The following is a 17,368-nucleotide window of genomic DNA, read 5'->3' as shown; positions in this document are numbered from 1 at the left end:
TTGGGAAAAAATGAAAAACATAGCAAAAATGTCAAATTGCCAACAATCGGTGAATCTAAATGAAAGGTATAAAGAGGGTTATTATACTGTTCTTTTGCCTTTCCTATAGATTTGAAAGGTTTCAAAATTAAAGTTGGGGAAAATGATGAATTGGGCCTGAAAACCCAATTATGTTTGTGGATAAAGGGAGCCTTCTTTCATCAATAGGTGTGAGCATGCTTAGAATAACAACAGGTAAATTGTTAATGGCTCTGTTGCAAAAAACTGTTTACTCAGCAGCATTGGTGGAAAAATGCCTGTTAGTGTATTTGGAGGATTGGAGAAGCAGGAAAGAAAACAATGTTTGACGAAGTTATGCAGATGAATAAAACTCCAGCAGTTCCTACTCGGACAGAAAGTAAAAAAACTAGACCTTACTGCTGTTTGATTTCTGGGAAGCCACTTGGCAGAACATTTCAAAACCTATGTCTGTGATTATCTGCGGTCACCCTGGTTCTTGAAACATAGATGGCACATCTAAAACTTGTGAAAAAGAAACAGCTGTCATCTGTGTCTTTAAGACATGGTAAAAGACCAAGGCACAGAATAGACAGTATAGTTTGCTGACATTTGTCTGTGCAGATACGTTGTGTATGCATAACGAATTACCAAGAAAGAACTAAAACTAGTAACTTTTTTTCTAGGGAGGGAAACCAAGGTGCTAAAGTCTTGGGCTTAATGTTTTATCCTTTTGTCCTATTTTAATTTTTTCCATGTAAGTGTGTTAACTACTCCAAAATTTTTTTATTAATGATAAGGAAGGGATGAGAAGATGGATGGATGGATGGATGGATGGATGGATGGATGGATGGATGGATGAATGATGGATGGATGGGTAGATGAATGGATGGATGGATGATGAGTGGATGGATGAATGATGGATGGATGGATGGGCGGGTGGGTGGATGATGGATGGATGATGAGTGGATGGATTAATGATGGATGGTTAGATGGATGACTGGATAGGTGGGTAGACAGAAAGATGAGTTTATGCACAACTCCCATTCCAGATGCTTACTCCATGCTGCTTCGCCTTTTCTACACCACAAGTACAATGATGGGCTGCTCCCAGGTTAATCTCTAATTTGAGGATTGCTGGTTCTGTGCCCTTTTGGGGTCTTTAGCATATGAGATACAACTTCTCTCAGCTCTGTATCTCCCAATTCCAGGGGCTCTCCCCCGCCCCCTACAGCCCTGAGATATTTCTTCTCGCCCTTTGCTGTTACATCCCTAGCTTAAAGGGACTTCTTCTGTCAAATTCTAACACCCACCCACTTCATCTGCAAGGACAGAACCAAATTGCAGCAAATCTTGTGGACAGGAATTGCTCAATCTCTAGCACAGAGAATTCTATTCACACCCCTGGGAAGCCTTCTGATGAGTTGCCAAGGCCCCATGCTTCCCTAAGGACTGCTTGGTGACATCCTGTTCTATGTCTTTGTGGTAATGTGCTTTTTACAGCATTTTCGCTCACATCAAACAGCCCCCAGGATCTCATCTCTCTGGCTTCTGCATGGGCAATATTTCTGGCTGCTTTCATTTCTAGCAGAGGGCAAGAAAGACTGTGCAAAGGGCAGAGACACCTCATTTCTGCTGCCCGACACTGCCAGGGCTGTGGAAACAAAGAAAAATCAACTCCAAGTAGAGGATACCACTTGGAGCGCTGAATTGATCAAGAAGCCCGCTACTGCTACCTCCATCACGGGCCATGATCTTACAAGAGTTTGCAGAGAAACAGCAAGGACCACCATGCTTCAGTCTTTTAGAAATGAAGAAGAGGTGTTGAGGGTCCTGCTGGTGCCCACCCAGATCCCCTTTACCACGCAGGTACCCATCCCTGCCTCCTGTGGATGTGTAGGGATTGGCTTCTAATGGTTCCTACCTGTCCCCTTCTCCAGCAAGCTGTCTTCTTCCACAAGAGACCCCCAACTTCTACCCCAGGAGGCAGCCCAGGAGCAACAAGAGGCTGGCAGGGTTACAAAGGCTAGTCCCTTGCCTCAAGGTGGGACGACCTCTATGCAATTCACACACCAGAGCCCCACCCACCTACCCACCAATGGAATCACACAGAAGCTCAACTCCAGCAGAGACCATAGCCTTATTCAGCTCTTCCCCTGTCCCATCCTGCCTTCCTCACTCCCTTTATCATGAAAACATGCCTTCAGTAAACCACAGGTGCTGCAATCCCCTGCAGGCTCTGTCTTTAGAGGGTCCCACTAAAGGACAGCATTCTCTTCTCACTGCCAGCATCTTTACTATCTGTTGAACTTCCACTATGCACCTGACACCCTGCAAAAATTTAAGAACATTATCGCCATAATCCTGTGATGTGGGGACAATTATTGACCCCGTTTTACAGATGAGGACACAAAGGTGAGGGAGGTGAACCCACTTGCCCAAAGGCATACAGCCCATGGGTAGTAGAGCCAACCCAACTCTTAGAGCTGGGAAGGGCTATAGACCCTGGCTACTCATTTCACATGTAGAGAAGCTGAAAGAATAGGACAGAATGTCTGACAGCCTCAGACCAGATGTTTAGACACCCACTACAGTGCTCTTTCCATCATATCACACCTTTTAGTCAGAACTGTATCTTTAGGCACAAAACAAAACACACACACACACACACACACACATCAGATTGGATCTTTCATTTCAAACAACCCAAGACAAATACAAACCAGTCTGTAGTCTCCTTAATCCCCAGCCCTGGATCCTGGGGCATGTCACACATTTTAATAACCATCAATTAATATTGCCCTTCACGGAGAGCAAGCAGGACAGCAATGCTCTGGTTTTTAGGGAAGCCCAAGAGTTGGCATTCCTGGGAGGACATCCACCTTTCAGGTAAGCAGAGTGAGATCCCTGGGTGTGATCTCAGGGGAATACAGGCTTCCCCTATTCCATCAGCCCCAACTGTTCCCTACCCCAATCCCCACTAGCATCAATATTTTGCTGAAAATGTTAGATTGCTTAGTGTATGCCAGGAACTATGCCAAGTGCTTCCCCTGCATCATCCCTTTTAGTCCTCATGACCTGCTTCTAATAAATGAAATATGGCAGAAGGGATGATGTGTGGTGGGTACTACCCTTTGACAGGTCAGAAAACCAAAGCTCAGAAAAATCAAGTAACTGCCTAGGTTCACCTATCTAGAAGATTCCAGCACCATATCCTAATTCTGATGCCTGGTCTTGCCTAGGTCTGCACAAGCCCTCTGCAGCTGACCTCAAGGCATGTTCTAACAAAATGGTCCCAGGAAGCAAAAGAGATGGAGAGAGCAGATGAGACCATTGTGTCCATGCAGAAATGTGAAACCAAACCAAAACTCTCAGCCTGCGAAGTATGTCCCTTTGCAATCCTGTGACAGAAATATAGAGGCAAAATAAACAGAGCTGCTATTTCCATACGAAGAGAAAGAGACCAAAGGGAGAAAGGCTATTTTTATTATTTTTTTCCCTTTTTCTGGAAGGCCATTGGTGGATGCTTCTGCCCTTGCTGGAGATACAGTGTTCCTTTAATTATCAGTTTGGGGCTGAGGCCAGAAAGCTATTTTCTTCCACTATTGTCACAAGGATATGAAAGGCGTCAGCCTCCCAAGTGGCTCATTTGGGGACACAGGTGGTCACCGATATGGTGCCTGTGCAGGAGAGTGGGCTGTGTGTTGTGATTGAGCCAGCTGCAGTGACTATCCAAGCTCAGATAATATCACCCTTCTGCCTGTTACTATCACAGAACATGGTGCGAGCACCTCGAGTCAGCTTTGTACTTCTCCTTGCCTTCCCTCTGGATCGCAGGCCCCTTCAGAAAACCATGATGGGAAGGAGACCAATGGAGGGGGTGATTTTTCCATCTCTGACCCTCAGCTCAGCTCCTGAGACTATTCCAAGGTCTTGCCAGCATGATCCAGATGTCCCGAGCCCCCAGGCTAGCCATCGCGGACTGGAGTCTAGATATTCGACTCAGGAGGATGTGGGCTCTCCCTTACCCCACATCACCCCCAGAAACTTTCAGTGGCTTGCCATTGCTTTCTTGAAATGGGCCACACTCCTGTGGCCAGCATTTTAGGCGGCTGGGGTCTAGACTCGCAAGGCACAGAGGTGGTGATAAAGGGAGCAGAGCTGAGGGTTCATACACCAGGTTTGGAATCTTAGCTGTGTGGCCTTCACCAAGTCTCTTCATGAGCTGCTCTGTTCCTGTAGTAGTTATCTATTGCTGCATCTCAAAATTACCCCAAAAGTTAGACGCTGAAAACAACATGTTTGTTATCTCGCACTTTTGGTGGGACGGGGATCCAGGTGTGGCTTCCCTGGCTCCTCTGCTCGGGGTCTGTCCCAGGCAGCAGTCCAGGTGTCAGCCTGGGCTGCAGTCTTACCTAAAGGTTCAGCTGGGGAGGGACCCATGTCAAAGCTCACTCTTGTGGTGAGGGCAGCATCCAGTTCCTCCAAGGCCATTGGACTGAGGACATCACTTCCTTGCTGACAGCTGGCAAGAGGTGTCCTCAGTTCCTTGTCACATAGGTCTCTCCTGCTTGCTTCATCAGAACAACCCCATGAGAAAAACCAGAGAGAAAGTGCCAGAGGATAGTGCCATTTAGATGATTAGGTTATAAACAAAATCCATATTTATAACCTAGTCACAGAAGTGATGTCTCATCCCTTCTGCCATATTTCATTTATTAGAAGCAGGTCACAAGGTCCAGCCCACATTCAAGGGGAGAGGCGTAAACACCAGAAGATGGGGATCATTGGGGGCCATGTCAGAAACCACCTACCCCAGTTCCCTTCTCCCTAAAAGGCAGAGGATACAGGGTTGTTACAAGATTGAATGATAGGATGTATACAAAATGCTCAACATTTTAGCATGTAACACTGGGAGTCTGATAGGTTATAAGTATTGAATAAAGGTTTCTCTGACTTCTCTAGACCAATATTTCTTGACTTCTTTTCATTGTCCCCACCAGCCCAAGGATACTGTCGGACAGTTCCTTCCTAATCAACTGAGACTCTCCTCATGAAAATTAAACATGACAGATACACTGTATGGGTTTGGTTCTGGAGGACCATAAATCACTGTAAAATCTGAGATTTTTTTCACTCCCCACAAGAACCAATTTTTCTCCCTGTTGGTAATATCACCTATGTGACAAATGCATGCTCTAGATTTATCTCTCTTTTCTCCTGTCTCCCTATAACCACAGATGTGTGCATGTGTGTGCATGTAAGCACATGTGTGCACAAACACACACAATCAATGTGCCGGCCACATAGGACATTGTTTCCCCCAATGCAGCAAGTGTTCTTCTATACCTCTGTGTCTGCTCACCTGCTTCTCTCCTGAGAACTACACCCAGGTGCCTCTTACTCATTTAATTAACTCCTGGTCACCTGTAAAGATTCAGCTGAAGTATCCATGGGACAGGCAGCCTCTAGGATGGCTGTCAGAGATCCCACTTCCTGGTATTCACACTCTTGTGTAATTCCCTCCCCTTGAGTGGAGGCTGGACCAATTGCCTCACTTCTAACAAGTGGAATACAGCAAAAGTGATGGGCGTTACTTTTAAAATTAAGTTACAAAAAGACTGGCTTCCACCTTGCTCCTTCTGCCTTGCCCTTGCTAGCTCACTTGTTCCATTGGAAGCCAGCTGCGTTGATGTGAGATATGGAGAGGCTCACATGACAAGGAATCGAAGGTGGGCTCCATCCTATAGCCCACGAGGACTAAGTCCTGCTCATAACCATGTGAGTGAGCATGGAAGCAGATTCTTCCCCGGTTGAGCCTTCAGATGAGATCTCCAGGTTTGATGGTAGCCTTGTCTGAGATGAGGCGGGGGCACCCAGCTAAGCCCTGATTTCTGACCCACAGAAACTATGAGATAACTGATGTCTGCTGTTTTGGTTTTTTTTTTAAGATTTTATTTATTTATTTATTTGACAGAGACCCACAGCGAGAGAGGGAACACAAGCAGGGGAAGTGGGAGAGGGAGAAGCAGGCTTCTCGCGGAGCAGAGAGCCCGATGCGGGGCTCGATCCCAGGACCCTGGGATCGTGACCTGAGCCGAAGGCAGACGCTGAACGACTGAGCCCCCCAGGTGCCCCCAGATGTTTGCTGTCTGAAGCCACTCTATCTCATCATTTGTTAACCAGCAACACATAATTAATACAATCTGCTCCTCCTTTAGGAAGCCTTTCCTGACACTACCATTTAGCCACAAGCATACACAGGCAAGCACACACTCACTTAAACACACATACTCACACATGTAAACCCACACGTGTACTCCTACTCCCACTTTCTCATACACATACACTCTCTCGTCCCCATGAATGCCCGTGTAGCCACACACACTTTCTCACAGACACCGTCACACAAGCATGCCTACTCACACTTCCTCATAACCGTGAATGCCTACATACCCACTCACTTTCCCACAACCACACACACTCACATACACTCCCACACACATAAGTACTCACATACCACGAGTAAAGGAATCCCTTCTCTGTAATGACTTGACCTTAGAATTTATCACATTTTCTTGTCCCTGTGTTTTTACCTCCCAGTCTCCCCCACTGTGAGCCCTTGAGGTCAGGGACTATGTCCTTGTCTGCCTATCTTGAGAGTCTGACACCTATAGGTATCAATACATTTTCAATAACTTAATGTTAATCATCACTCCCTTTTGAAAGTGAGGGTCAATGACTCATTCTGCTTCTTGAGTTGTCTGTTGTCTTTATAAGTCTTTTTCCACCAGCTTGCTTCCACTAATGGCAGGAAATTATTTACCCTCTTTCCTGGAAAACAGCCTGCAGATAGAGGGTAATGAGACAAAGACAAGAAACATTCTCCAAGCACCTGCTGTGTGCCTAAAACTTTAGGAAAGGAAAAGACATAGCTCTCTTGAGAAGGGCATCAAGCTTGTTGACGTTAGAGACAATGCCAGGTGATTTATGACGTGACAAAGTGAAGAGTTCAGACAGCAATGTGGCAAGAGTAGGAAGTATGATGGTATGAGTTTCAAGATCCCCTAGTCCAACTGCTTGAGCTTGGAACCAGTCCTGCCATTGGACAGCATGGTACCTTGGGACAAGCTACTTCACCTCTCTGTGCCTGTTCCTTCCCCTATAAAATGTAAATAACCATACTGTATGCCTCACAGGGCTTTTGTAAGAATTTTTTCAAAGATTGATTGATTGATTGATTGATTGATTGATTGAAGAGAGAGAGAGGATATAGGGGTGGGGGGCATAGGGAGAGAATCCCCAAGCAGACTCCCCACTGAGCACAGAGTCCCACATGGGGCTCAGTCTCACAACCCATGAGATCATGGGCCAAAACCAAGAGTTGGAGGCTTAACTGACTGAGCCCCCCAGGTGCCCCACTTCTGTAAGAGTTTTGTAAGAATATATGACACCTGACTCAGGACTCAATAAACAGTAACTATCATTTATTCTTATCATCATTATTAAGTTCGGAAAAGGGAGAGATAAGAATGGGTAGGAGTAAACAGAGAAGGCTTCCTGGAAGAGGTGGCACCAAAGCAGGAATAACTGATGGATGGAATCAATTAAGCAGAAATTACTGAGGACATAACTCTGGTAGAAGAAACTGCACAAACAGAAAGGAGGACTAACCATTGGGTTGCTGGCATCCAGGACTAAAAGAGAGGCCTTCACAAGAGACATGAATGATGGAGCTTGAGCATTACTCTTGCAAAACAGCCCTGGGATGGGCAAAGAAAGCTGAAGCCCAGCTCGCGGGGACTGCATTTCTGTCTCTCAGTGGGTGAGAGTGGGAGCTGGGTCTGCCATGGTCTGTGAGGAGTCACCGTGCACAGCTAAAGCGACAGAAGATAAGATCGTGGGTGGGCGCCTGGGTGGCTCAGTTGGTTAAGCGATTGCCTTCGGCTCAGGTCATGATCCTGGAGTCTCAGGATCGAGTCCCTCATCGGGCTCCCTGCTCAGCGGGGAGTCTGCTTCTCCCTCTCCCGCTCTCCCCTCTTGTGCTCTTTCTCTCTCTCACTCTCTCTCTCAAATAAATAAATAAAATCTTAAAAAAAAAAAAAAAAGATCGTGGGTGATCCCACAGGAGACCAACACTTAGTCCAGTGGAATTAAGCCTATTAATCAAGACTCCCCTCAACCCCAGAGCATTGATTTGGTCAGTGTTCACCTTAGGTAAACAGTTCTGTGTGCACATGAAGACATGTCCAAAGACAGTCACTGCACATTGAATACAGGTGAAACCAAATGGAATGGAATACTATACAACAGTACAAAATGATGAGAAAAGGAAAACTGTATGGAGACTCCCCAGAAAATTAAACACAGAACTACCCTATGATCCAGCAATTGCACTTACAAATATATACCCCCAAGGGGTGAAAGCAGGAACTTGAAGAGAGATTTGTACACCCATGTTCATAGCAGCATTAGACACAAAAGCCAAAAGGTAGAAGCAACTCAACCTATTGTCAACTGGAATATACAATATTCCATTGTGTGTGCGTGTGTGCATGCATAGTACATATATATACTGTATATATGTGTGTGTATACAATGGAATATTGTTCAGCCTAAAAGAGAATGAAATTCAGACACATGCTACAGTATAAATGAACCCTGAGGACTTTACGCTAATAAGTCAGACAAAAAGAACTAGTGTGTGATTCCATTTATATAAGGTACCTACAGTTGTCAATTCATAGAGACAGAGAGTTGAATGGTGGTTGCCAGGGGCTGTGAGGAGAGAGAGGGAATTGGGAATTATTGTTTATTGGGCATAAAGTTTCAGTTTAGGGAAATGAGAAAGTTCTGAAGATGGATGATGGTAATGGTTATGGAACAATGTGAATATAATGTCACTGAACCGTACACTTAAAAATGGTTAAAGTGGGACTTAGTATGAAAAAAATAAAAATAATTTTTAAAAAATGGTTGAAATGGTAAATTTTGTTTCATATATTTTGCCACCACGACACAAAAAAGAATGGGCTGGATGTGTGTATTAATATGTAAATGTATTTTTAAAAGGAAGGCAGAAAAAAATAGGTAATGTGTGATGCGAGTGTCTGGGCTTCTATGTTATAACACAGAGAGAGAGAGAGAGAGAGGGCCTGGAAAGAAATACCGTTGTCTGACAATAGGCATCACCTTGAGAAAAGGGACTAATCTGATGGGCACGGGGCCCGCTGAGCCAAGGGCACAGGCTTTCAAGCCACACTGTACATTCAAAGTCCTCTGAGTAACCTTCGCTTCTCTATGCCCCTTGTTTCTTCATCTGTCAAAAGGGAATAGTAATAAACCTATCTATGAGTTGCTATGATTGTTAAATAAATTAAAACCTATAAAGCCCTTAAAATAGTGCCAGGTCCATAATCCCTGAATAAAAATTAGCTTGTTAATAATAATATTATTAGCCTGAGTGCTGACTAGCAGGAAGAATAAAGAAAGCTGTTTCAGGAGATGGGGTTTGCTTGGAAGAGGGGCAGGTAGCATACGTCCCCAAATGCCAGGCTGGCCGAGGAGGTTGTTCCTCCACGACAGGACGTCGAGGCAGGTGCTACCGTGGGAACTCCGCCCCCCCACCCCCACCCCCACCCCAGCCCATATCCCTGCTCAACAGCAGTGATCCCACGTCCCGCGTCTGTGGTCTTCCTCTCCAACCTAATTATTTATTCTCACATTGCTGTCACTTCGTTCACACTTCAGGACCCACTAATGGTGCTTAATTGTGTTTACCTTGCCTTTCCCCAGCCCCTTATCTGCCAGCCCCCTGCTTTCCTGTTTCAACAAACCTGATGAATCCAGATGGACTAAGTCACTCTCTTAAGCACGGGACCCAGAAAGGGAGCCCGAAATGGAGCTAAACCAACATAATGAGGATGCAGGTGGAACGAAGATGGCTTTGCGCGCGGGCTCTGTTCCCAACCAGCAGTATCATCTGGGGCGTGACTCTCTCCATTCCTTGTGGCTCAGTCTTATCTCCAACATGGGAACGTGTCACCAGCCCTGCTTACTCTACAGCACCGTCTCAAGGTTAGGACGAGGGAAGTGTCACAGCAGTCCGAAAAGAACCCTAAAAGCATAGTGCGGTCTCAGAGGCTGTCCTGCAGGTGTGGTGACAAAGCGACTTGGCTCTGGTCTCCGGCCCCGGCTTCAAACCCTGGCTGGGCGCCAGGCAAGCCGTCTCTGCCACCTCGCTGGGGTCACTTGGTCCCTCTGAGCATAATAGTAGTGCCTGCCTCCCAGGGCTGTCAGGCTACTGAAACCAGCACATTCCCCTGAAGGACCTACAACCAGACGCAGCCCAGGATGAGCCCTCCACAACTAGGACAGCTACCGTGTCTGGCGAATTCAATACCAACAAACCAGTGCTTCCCACGACAGACACAGTAACTCGTGGGGTGAACTGGTTTTCCTTTCTGAGCTATTCCGTGTACAGCTGTTCACTCACTAATGTACTTTGGGGGTAGGTGTCATGCCAGGATGTCAACAGCATCGAACTAGAGGCCACAGGCCGAATGTGGCCCTTTCTATGAGGTTTCACAAAAACACTCTGATTTCAGGCTTCTCTTAGAAAAACAGAGGCTCTGGCAGCTCGGGGCTGGATTCTCCCACAGCAACAATTTTCCCCAAGATGGGCATGCCCTCTCTAGCTATCCATAGCTCCCTCTCGTATCTCAGCCAGACCCTTCTCCACTCACAGCACCTGTCTTTCCCTGTGGTCACGCGGCTTCGCCACTCCCATAATCACAGCAAGATATGCAGAAATGAGTCACAGGTGCCTCATGTACCCAAGAAGCCTGGAAACCAGCCAGAGAAACACTCAGAAGTACACAGATGGTAACAGTGCAATGTAGAGGGTGACCAGATTGATCAAAAGCAGCAAACAGACCAGGAGTCCTGGGGTCTCCCTGCAGGAGGGGACTTAATTCAAGTGGACCTTTAAGGATGGACAAGATTGAGAGGGGAGGGTCCGGGATGGAGGAGTGACAAGGACAAAGGCCAGAAACAAGAAAGTGGGGCTGAGTGCAGAGAACAGTTCATGTTCAGTCAGCCGCCACATGCAAAAGATATGAGGGGACCACGGTTGGGGGGGGGTGGCTTAGAAACCACGTGGAGAACCACAAATGCTAAACTGCGTTCAGACTGTCTTCAGAGGGAAATACAGTGGCAATCTGGGGAGAAGGATGGGACTGCATTGTGAGGAATTTATTTGATTCTGGGGGGAGGCAATCAGGGAAGCAATTGCAATTATCCAGTAACAAGTTCAAGGGCCCGAACGTGTGGGGAGCTAGTTACATACAGAGAGGTAAGCCCTCAAATCCCAGGGAAGTCTTTTAAGTCCAGTGTGCCAAAATCAGCCACCCAGGAATGGGGATGTCTTCCTTGCTGGCCGAAGGAGACACTGCATCCTAGCACTGACTCCTCAAGGGAATGAGCTTTCTAGCTTTAAAGCACTCTGAAATCCAATTTTCTAGCTACCCCAAGCATTGAAGAAACGGCTGGCCTGTCGGCAGGTGTGATGGTAAGCATACCTGCACAAGTGTGCAAAAGACAGCTCTGGTCTACCCAGTTCCAGACATGAAGACTTCCAACAAACCTTCCTCAGGCCCCAGCTGGGCAGAGGGAAGATGCTTTTCTACATAGTAACTGACATGCTTCTAGTCTGTAACCATAAAGCAGAGTCATATTTTCTCTGATAATTCAAGGTTCACTGACCCTAAGCCATCACTTGCCCATATTGGCAGGGAGATCAGTAATTTCCCAAGGGACCCCTCCACATTCTTTTTGCTTGTAATTGTGGTAAAATACACATAAGGTAAAATTTACCATCTTAGCCATTTGTAAGTGTACCGTGTCAAATACATTCACATTATTGTGCAACCAATCTCCAGAACTCTTTTTACTTTGCAACTCTGAAACTCTGTATCCATTAAACAACTCCCTGAATCCCCTGGTAACCACCATTCTACTTTCTGTCTCTATGAACTTGACTGCTCTAGGGACCTGATCTAAGTGGGATCTACAGTATTTGTCTTTTTGTGACTGGTTTATTTCCCTTAGCATAATGTCCTCGGGGTTCATCCATGTGGTAGCCTCCATCATTTCCTTCCTTTTAAAGGCTGAATAATATCCACTGTATGGATATACTACATTCTGTTTATCCATTCATCAGTGGACACTTGAAATGTGATTGATGGACATTTGGGTTGCTTCCATCTTTCAGCTATTATGAATAAGGCTGCTATGAATATGGGTGTACTAATATCTTTTCCAGACTCCGCTTTCAAGTCCTTTGGGCACATACCCAGAAGTATAATTGCTGGATCATATGATAATTCTTTGTTTAATTTTTTGAGAATTCATCATACTGTTTTCCATAGAGGCTGCACCATTTTATATCCCCACAAACAGTACACAAGGGTTCCAATTGCTCCACATCCTTGCCAACACTTGACATTTTCTATTTTTTGGCAGTAGCCATCCTAATGGGTGCGAGGTGATACCTCATTGTGATTTGGATTTGCATTTCCCTTGTGATGAGTGATGTTGAGCATCTTTTCATATGCTTTTTGGCCGTTTGTATATCTTCTTTGGAGGAAGTTCTTTGCTCATTTTTAAAGTAGGCACATGTGATGAGCACTGGGTGTTACAAGCAAGTAATGAATCGTTGAACACTACATCAAAAACTAATGATGTACTATATGTTGGCTATCTGAACATAGTAATAAAAATAAATAAATAAATAAATAAATAAATAAAACAAGGCTGTCTTTTCGTTGTTGAGTTGTAGGAGTTCTTTATGTAGATATTAACCCTTTATCAGATATATGATTTGCAAATATTTTCCTTCATTCCATAGGTTGCCGGACCTGATCACATCCTTAAGGACCACCATCCCCAAGATATTTATATCAACCTTTAAATCATACCTATTTCCAAAGTTGCTCTTTCTGAACAGCTCCATCCTAGACCCAGCTCCTGACCTCATTCTCAGCTCTTCTCCCAGGACAACTGACAATGAGAGTGTCTATTCTCTTCAAAAGATCTTACTCCTACCTACCATGACTTCGACTGACAATCACAAAATAATCCGAAATGAAGATACTTCCCATAGGCGGAGTGATTCAGGTTCAGATTTATTCAAGGGCAATTTATTATACATATATTCTTGAAATTGTACGTGTGCGTTGGGTGGTAGGGGAGTGAACTTTTTGTCAACAATTTGAAAAGTGTTGGAATTTTACGCTAAATTTTGCACAAACTGCAGCATTAAGAAACTGCAGCATTAAGAGTTTTCCAGAACAAGAAAGAAGAAACAATTTATAACTCTGGACATAAACAGACTGATTCAGTAGCATTGATTTTTCAAAAATTCCATAACTTGCAAAAGTTAACTAAATGTAAATGCTGACCGCAGAGTAAATTAGTGTTGAAAGGTATCATTGGATTCCCTACATTCACTGTGAAATATCTTGGGGATTATGATAAAGAGATGTTAATAAAATTAATAAAAAAGGGGGAAATGTTATCAACCAGAAAGTCACACTATATTTCATAGTAATGTTTCTCTAAGTATGATAAACTGCTGAAGAATAATTAGGTATAATAATCATATTATTTATGTCTAACTCCAATGTCAAGACCCACGGCAGCATTCATGAATCTCAGGTAGTTTTCAACGTTAAGTTTTTTTTCACCCAATCTGATTATTCTCTTCAGTGTTTCACTAAGTGCAGTACAGGTAAAGCTGTGGTGTGCAAGATGATTTTAGGTAGCACACCAAAAAATTATTTTATTTTAATTTAGTAACAGAGAATCTTGTATTGCATTTATATTTTGGCTATGTTTTTCATTTATGCCAAGTGATTTTAATTTTCCCTTTACTGCAGTGATATAAAGTTTCTGTTTAAAATAAATCTACTTAGGGCGCCTAGGTGGCTCAGTTGGTTAAGCAACTGCCTTCGGCTCAGGTCACGATCCTGGAGTCCCGGGATCGAGTCCCGCATCGGGCTCCCCGCTCAGCAGGGAGTCTGCTTCTCCCTCTGACCCTCCCCCCTCTCATGTACTCTCTCTCATTCTTGCTCTCTCAAATAAATAAATAAATCTTTTAAAAATAAATAAATAAATAAATAAATAAATAAATAAATAAATAAATAAATAAAATAAAATAAATCTACTTAACCAAAAAGAGTAAGTTGGTATAAAGAAAAGCTCTAAGTCAATAATAGCACAGGTATTATACGACAGCATGGATATGGTAAATAGATATGACAAACATAAAGACAGAAGGCAGAAAACTAAAGTTTGCAAAATATTGCTCTTAAATGAAAGGGAATTTTGATGGGATCTAAGACAACTTCTTGGGTATTGTTTCCCTCTAATTGTATTCTTTAAAATAATTTCCTACCATTACACTATCTTAGCATGGCAGGCTTTAATGCATATTTGTTGGGTAGTGAAGTGAACAATGTATCAGTAGAAGAAACTTACTGGAAGACCCACAATATCATTCCTGATCAATTCCATTCATAGGGACAGTAATAAAAACATTTACAATACATTATTTATTGTATGCCAAGCACTTGGACAAATGTTTACATATATCATCTCATTAAATCTCCACAACAACTTTATTCAGTAAGTATTTATTCTCCTCTTCTTACGCAAGAGTAAGACAGAAGTCTTTTGCCCAAGTGTATCAAGTGTGGTCTGAACCTCAAGGACATCTGTGGCTTATTTAACAAGATGCCTGTAGGTGATGGTTCCAGGTTCATTCAGCGGCTCACAGAGGTCAGGCATCTATATGATTCTCCTGACTTACCTCATGGCTGCAAGATGGCTGCCACAGGCCCACTCATCACATCCCCACATGAGTGCTCCAAGAAGGAGGCTATGGGGGTTGACACCAGCCAGCTCTTCTCTCCAGAACACCTCACTCTAGAAGCAGTCTCTTTTCCAGAAGCCCCTACCACATTTCCCTGGGCATCTCATTGGCCAGAAGTATGTCACATAGTAGCTTCTCGCTGCAAGGGAAGCTGGGAAGAGGCCAGTATCTAGCCCTGGGTTGTGGGCATCACGAGTCACAGTTCATGTCTGTTAAAGACTAAGCTCTTTGAAGGGTGAGGTATCCTAGACATTAACAAGAATAGAGAGGAGAGTTACATTCAAAACAACATGAAGGGAAGGAAAAGTGGTCCCCAGCCTATGAAGTGGTCAGAGCTCCAAAGGCTGGGAACAAAGAGTTTTGTGAATCTCTAAAGGCAGCGTTTCTCAATCCAAGCACACCTGACATTTGGGGAAGGATAATCCTTTGTTTTGTGGAGGGCTTTCCTGCGGCTGGAGGATGTTTAGCAGCATGCATTGCCCCCAGCTAAGGATGAGTGTCCTAGGATGGTGCATTGGGATGCCCACCATCGGTGAAGATACCTGTGCCCCAAACATGGGACAGAAACAAGTGTGTTCTCGCTGCTTTGACAATTATGGGGGAGATAGAGAACCCCATAAATGACTGAAATTGAATTTACCAGCCTGAAGAGCATGCCCAATTTTTGTGGGCGAAGATTTAAACCTACTGCAAAGAGACCCCTGAGAGGTCAAGGTTAGACATATGCCAAATTCCTTGGGCTGGGGGGGCACCCTAACATCCCACATGAATGATTCAATGTCCCTCTGGCCACCCATCACAGGTCCCCTGTTTTAAGGCTGGTCACATCGATGCCTGGTTGTTCCACCTGCTTGTGAGTTTGGCCCAAGCAGCTCTTCTCATTCAGGTGACATGGACCAGGCTCTCAAATTATGAATCCAGGTGTAAGCAGCAAACTGGACACAGGCCTGTGTGAAGACAAGTCTTGGCTGGGAACGTTACACTACAGGACTATATTTATACTGAGGTAATTAATTAATGTTCTGTGTGTGTTGGGTGGGAGATGAGAAGGGCGTTCTTCCCTTTTGCCAACTATTTGAAAGGTGCCAGAATCTTGTGCTGTATTTTGCAGGAAGCTGTGGCATTAGGAGTTTTCCAGAACAAGAAAGAGAAGACAGTTTATAACTCTGGACATAAACAGCCTGGCTCAGTAACATTGATTTTTCAGGAAGTCTATAACCTGCAAAAGCTAAGTAAATATGAATGCTGAATGCAGAGTAAATTACTGTTGACGGGCATAATAATAATAATAATAATAATTATTATTATTATTACTATAACTAATAATTAATGTAATTATTATGTGGAGACTTTCCTAATCTCACCTGGGCTTGTTGGGGTTCTCGGTCAGCCTGAGTCACATGTAACCCTATTATGCAGATCTGGTCATGAAGATTTTCAGGGTTCATGTTGGGGGCCACTCAGCAGATCTCAGGGTTTCCCTTGAGTCTTCAGAAGAAGGTAGGAGGTTGGCAAGGCATCCAGAGGGAGCCCAGGAGCAGTCAGGGAGGCAGAGCCCAGTCAAGACCACAGGGCCAGCTGCATGGGCATACAACCTGTGGGCCCCCCATTCAGAATGACCCTGCGTTTGGTTGAATGCCCTGTTATTACTGTCTTAAAATTCTTAATATTTTCATTTAACAAGGGCTCTGCATTTTCATTTTGCACTGGACCCTGCAGATGACATAGCCAGTCCGGAAGACCTCCCACCGCAAGGCGCAAAGTCCTTTGAGGGGCCAGGTCTGGTGCACTGGCCTCCAGGTGAGGCCCAGCATGTGGTCTGCAGAATTAGCTACAGAGAGCAAGGCAGGGGAACACCTTGGCTTGCGAGGCAATTTGCCTGGGTTCATTTCCTGCCTCCGCCACTCAGTAGATCTGAGACCTCGGACAATTACTAACCTCTGTCCCTCAATTTCCTCATTTGAGCGAGAACAGTGCTCATGGTATTACCTCATAAGGGCTTCTGGGAGGAATACATGTGATGGTACGCAAAATCACATAGCCCCAGGCCTCTCTTATACTAGGAATGCAGGAATCCATGACACTTATTGGCATAACCAAGGCTGCCAGATATACACTTCACAAATATTTCACGAACGTTGCTGAAGATGCAATGATCCTCATTTTGCATGAAGCATCTGAGAGACCCAGCAGATTAAAGGACTCACGCACGTCCTCAGAGCTAAGTGAGTGGCAGAGCCAGGGTTCAAACCCAGAGCCACCAGGCTCAAAGCCAGTCATCTTTCCACCGTCGCTCATTCCCTCTGGGCTCTTCTCGTCCTTGCCAACATGTCCCATCCCTGGATCAGGCTGGTGGGTATAGAACAGGCACAGGAATAGCCCGGAGGTTTGCAGCCCGGGGCAGGTCCCTGCTAAGGTTACTGCTGCTACAGATGTGTC

This window comes from Mirounga angustirostris, unplaced genomic scaffold (genome assembly GCF_029215605.1).
Source record: "Mirounga angustirostris isolate CCGP_5_RB_7025 unplaced genomic scaffold, mMirAng1.0.hap1 SCAF_10, whole genome shotgun sequence".
In the NCBI taxonomy this organism is placed as follows: Eukaryota; Metazoa; Chordata; class Mammalia; order Carnivora; family Phocidae; genus Mirounga; species Mirounga angustirostris.
This window is presented reverse-complemented; position numbering follows the sequence as displayed.